We start from the raw sequence: 5,616 nt of genomic DNA, 5'->3' as shown, positions 1-5,616 counted from the left end.
TAGGCAGTTCCCGATGTAGGAGTCAAGACCAAGGGACAGGGGGACAATACTGGAGCACCCCCCAGCGACCTAACGCGTTGAGAACGGAAATCCAATAGGAGGACCTGTGATCGACCCCCTAGTGAACAGCAAGAAGCGGCGCAGACCCTAGAACCCGCTAGAACAGCCAGGACTTGATCAGCGAAGCTTATCAGGCCGAAACAAGCGAGAGTGTGTAAGACACTGAGGAAATGCTTGCGGCACTCACAAACACAATATTAGTGAGCTTGGGAATATCCCAATTCCCATTTTTTGAATACTAAAAAGGTGGCACCCGGATAACATGCCCATAAGTTTCTCAAGACCATATGACGTGACCTATCATTGGAAAGCTCTTGAAAAATGGAATCTATTGAGCTATAGAGCGCTCGATTTGGAGTTATAGTGTTCAAGTTATGACAAATCCAAAGATTTGACCACATGTCCCAAACTTATAGGAAATTCCCATATTCCCCAATATAGTGTTCACATCGAATTTTCGCACTTAAAGTACACTTAAGAAAGCTGAAAGCCTGATTGGGCACAAGTGTGTGAGAAAGAACACACTCACCGAGTGACCATAAATTGAGGTTTGTATTCAATAACCAAAGGAACTCACTCAGATAAACCATTCAAGGAACCCACCAATAGGAGGGGACCCAAGACATAGACAAACAATCGAAGCGCAGGGTAGGACCAAGCAAGGAGCGCCAACGACGAGGATATGTCAAGTCTATTCGCCCTAATCGATGGTGTAGTGGAGCGCAAGAACTCAACCATGACGGAAGAGAGCTCTGACCATCGGTCTAGTGAGGAGCTTGATTTGAACATATTCCCAGATGCTATTCAGCAAAAGTTGGTGAGCAGTTACGATGCACACGCCCGGTACGAGCACCGTGGTAGGACAGCAGACGCAATCATTGCAGACCTAGAGGAGGAGAGAAGGCTAGCCCGTAAGGCATTGCAGGGAATGGCTGATTATAATAGGGATCAGCAGGCTAGGAGCCAAAGGCAAAGCATGGAATTGCATGAGGTACAGCGAGTGCTGAACTTGGCTGGCCAAAACCGAACGGACCATGAGAGAGCACTAGAGGGAGACTTGACATTGAGCGATCTCCTCATGAAACGACTGCTCGATAACACCACAGTAGAGTAGAGTGCCACCGCACTAGCGACGTCTCTACTTACAGGATTAGGGGCAAACCAAGGCTCAAAGAGCCAGGCCAAAATACCCATCGTTGCCAAGCAACCTGATAAGTACCAACCTCATGACAATCCATATAGCTTTGTTGAGCAGTTTGAGCAAGTCTGCGAAGCCAACGGCCTCAGCGACCAAACTCAACGTTCGCCAGCATTCGGGCTTTGCCTAGGCGACAAGGGTAGGACGTGGTATACAAGCCTGGATGCCGTAGAGCGAGCCAACTTCAATAATCTCAAGGATCTCTTCGTCAAGAGATTCGTCGAGCCCAGATACTCCGATAACCTGTTGGTGCGCTTGATGAACGTCAAGCAAAAAGAGAAGGACATCCGTGACTACATGACCCATGTGAGGAGTCTCTTCAAGAGAATCCCTCTAGGCGAGCGAGCGACTGACAGAGCAGTTTCAACTGTATTCATCAGTGGAATTCGAGACGAGGAGTTGTATAAGGCTTTGGCAGGCAATTCAAGCTTGCAGCAGGATGTGGTAGCTAGGGTGTTTGAGGAAGCCATCTGAGTCGATGATCAGTTGAAAGAGTGGAGCTCCACGAGCTCAAATCTAGAGGAGACCAACTCGCGAAGCTCAGAGAGAACGTCAACCTCTAGTGAGCGGTCAATCCCATCATCCCAAGATAAGGGGAAGGCCACCGAGACAAACCAAGGCTTGGCTGAGGTCAAGATGGAATTAGCCAAGCTACAAAACATGTTGAGACGACCAACGCGCCCGCACATCCAATGCATGTACTGTGGCGGAAACCACTTGCCGGTCGAGTGTCAAGACCCTAGGTCAAGACCTTGTGCTAACTGCGGTAGGTTCGGCCATGATGTCCCGCATTGTAGATTACCAAGAAGACTTCCATACTCGCAACCCTATGGCCAGCCTTACCTAGCGAATAGGCTGCGGCCATTCTTCGGAAGGGGAGCCCCATTGGCTCTTCCCGCGCCTAACGATCTGAAACCCACCACCCCTAGAATGGACATAAATCCTACAGGCATTCCTAGACCGCCTGGTCCTTACATGACCCACCCACCGAGCGACGCTCCAGTACACTACGTGGAGGAGCCGAATAATGAAGAGACCTACATATACCCTTACGTCTCGTATGACGACGAGGGCAACGCGGTCCTCATGGATTATCGACCCATGCCGGTGATGGCATTAGGACGGGGATGAGGTAGAGGCCTAGGAGGGTAGCCGCAGGATCCAGTCACTTGTTGGACTTGTGGTCACCCTAGTCATGTCTCATCACATTGCCCTGAAAGAGAGCAGCAAAACAGAGACAAGGCTAACCAAAGGTGCACAGAGTGCGGAGTCACCCATCTTTTCATAGATTTCCCAAAGCGAAAGCCATCCTCTAGTTCAACCAACTTACCATCTGTCCCATTGGGGCTATTTGGTGTCGCAAACCCCGATGGGGAGGCCACACCTATTCCATTGCGGGTCATGACCCAAGCCCAAACGAAGCAGGCCAGCATCTCTCTGCCAGGACCTAGAAATCTTGACGCAACCTCCATAGAGAAGAAAAGCCGCAGGCAGAAAAAGAAGAGATCGGAAGCTAAAATCACACTAAAAATCAAAAGTGCTACGACTCTGCCTATGGGAAGGAAGGTTTCAGATGTAGAGGCAGAGACTTAAGCCCCTAAGACGGCCGAAAGGGGAAGCGCTAAGGTAGGAGAATACCCACATTCGAAGCGACAGTTAGAGGCCATAGAAAAGGTGAAGGAATGGGTGAAGGAGGCCCAACAACACCTCAAAGATGCTGAGCCCATCATAGAGGACGAGATCGATGACCTCTCTAGCGTAAGCATTCCAATATCACCACCTCAACCTAAGTCGGTAGAAGCAATTGTGCCATAAGCAATGCCGCTAAGACCAAGCCTAGACGTGACAGAGCCGTAGATCAGCTGCGCGGCCATTGGCCCGGATAGTCTAGGCTAGGGGAAGGACGAGTATCTAATGATCTCCTGTCCACGCTAGTGACCACCCCTGTAACACTTAGCCTGAGAGATCTGCTTAAGCAGCACCTTACCCTATGGCAAGACCTTAAGTAGTGGGTAGGGTGCCACCTTGACGCTGCTTAAGCCTGGGAGATCTGCGTATGCAATTGCCAAGTTTAACGTTGCACTCCATGCCTAAATCCTTGCATGTCAATGCCTTTTGGAAAGGCTCTGAGATGCACGCGGTCCTGCCGGTCCTAGCCCTGGGTGACACAACAAGAAAGGAAATCGTAGACACGGGAGCTGGGGTTAGTGTGCTTAGCCACGCAGTGCTTCAGACTTGGGGAAACCCACCTCTCGAAGCTGCTAGGTTTAATGTCACGCTAGCAAACAGCATGAGAGTGAAGCCATTTGGGGTACTGAAGAATTGGCCAGTGAAGATCGCAGGTGTCCAGTTGTCTGTGGACTTTATAGTCATGAAGGGAGTGGACTACGATATCCTATTAGGCCGACCTTGGATGCGCAACGCTAGAGTCATCGAAGATTGGGGTAACAGCTTGATCTTCCTTGGCAATAGAACGGATGCCTTAAGAATAGAGATGGACACTTGGAAGACCTCACCAATCGACCTAGACGCCATCTTTGCTATGCTCAAAGGGAACACTCAGGTCAAGAAGCCCTATGGGCCCTTGACCAAGTATATCCCATGCCCAGAGGATGAGCGGGATTGGATGCATATTCTTGCTACAATCGACCTGCCATTCTCAGACCATGAGGCATACAAGCAAGCCATCAAAACTGCATGATGGCAGGAAGCCGCCGGGGAAAGCCTGAGGCTGTGACCTTCCAAGTACCATCCAACAAAAGGGAACTCCAAGGGGTACTGGAATACCTAACGGACCAGCTAGCTGGAAACCCAGCTGCAAATTTCAAACCACTCTAGGATCTCTTAGAGGATTCCAAGTGGCAATGGACCAGGGTTCACGATTTAAACCTCATGTATAACTGGGCCCTAGTTCCTGACCAACGACACAAGGCATACCAAGCCCTAGGAGATGACGAGCAGTCGGATGACAAGGATTCCAGCGACGAATATGAAGACTGCCAATCATTCAGTGAAGAGAGTGAGGGTGAAATAGATACCATAGAATACAACACTGAAGGATGAGAAATTGAGCAGATACGAGCAGACGCCAAGCCGCAGGGAAGGCAGACCCCTAGAATAGAGCGAGGAGTCATGCGCATGGAATGTGATCACGCTTGGTTGGAATGCATAGGAGCCATAGACCTTGAGCAAGCAGGCCTAGCCCAGCCAGGAACGACGTCAATACTTAGGACTGAATCACCATCTGAATCACCATCTGAATTGTGGACACCATCTGAATTCTAGTGAAGATGGAGGGTTTGACTCTAAATCGGAAGTTACTTTGGACAGTGATCCGGAGATCCCTAGGCTGCCCATGACCAAACGCACCAAGGGGGACCTACCCATCCACCTATGGCGCAGACAGTTAAGGCAGGAAAAGGCAAAGCACCCCACGGATACATGATCAGAAGAACAATGAAAGCCGCAGGACCTCCCTAAACGCTTCACGAAATTCAAAAAAGGGGATAGGGTAGTAGTTCTGTTAGGTGCCAAACGTCAAGGGTAGATGAGCGAACCAATCGAAGGACCAGCCAAGGTCAAGGAGGTAGACCTAGCCTAGGAAGGGGAAACACCCCGACTAGTGTTCATTGTCGATAACTTGACTGATAAAGAAGAAATGAGTCTTGTCGCTCTCTTGCGGGAGTACATAGACGTGTTTGCCTGGTCCTTAGAAGAGCTACAAGGGATAGATCCGAGTGTTGTGAGTCACAATATACCCATGATGACGGACGCAACGCCAGTCAAGCAGCGACTGTACCCTATGAATCCAAAACACACTCATGATATCAAGGAGGAATTTGACAAGCTGATGAGAGCAAGATTCATTTACGAAATTGAGCACATAGACTGGGTATCACCCATAGTCATTGTGATGAAGAAGAACGGAAAAATCCGAGTGTGCGTCAATTACAAGAAGGTGAACGCTACTACGAAGAGGGACAACTATCCATTTCCGTACACCGAGCACATGCTTGAGAGGGTGGCAGGTAAGGAAGCCTATAGTTTTCTGGATGGCTTCTCAGGGTACAACCAGGTGCAAGTGCATCCTGCAGACAGGCACAAGACCGCCTTTGCCACTGAGTGGGGCATCTTTGCATACATAGTCATGCCCTTCGGGTTGACCAATGCCCCAGCCACTTTCCAACGCCTCATGTGCACCATCTTTAAGGACATGCTTCACAAGGAGTTAGAGGTCTTTGTCGATGACCTGTGTGTCCATTCGACCTGGATCGAACACTTAGATAAACTCCGCACAGTCTTTGAACGGTGCCGCTTATATTGTCTCTCCTTGAACCCCTTGAAGTGTCAGTTTTGGG

This window comes from Lygodium microphyllum, chromosome 16, assembly GCF_053477565.2.
Source record: "Lygodium microphyllum isolate KBCC chromosome 16, Lygodium_microphyllum_v1.1.10, whole genome shotgun sequence".
In the NCBI taxonomy this organism is placed as follows: Eukaryota; Viridiplantae; Streptophyta; class Polypodiopsida; order Schizaeales; family Lygodiaceae; genus Lygodium; species Lygodium microphyllum.
Note: the sequence above shows the minus strand (reverse complement) of the source record.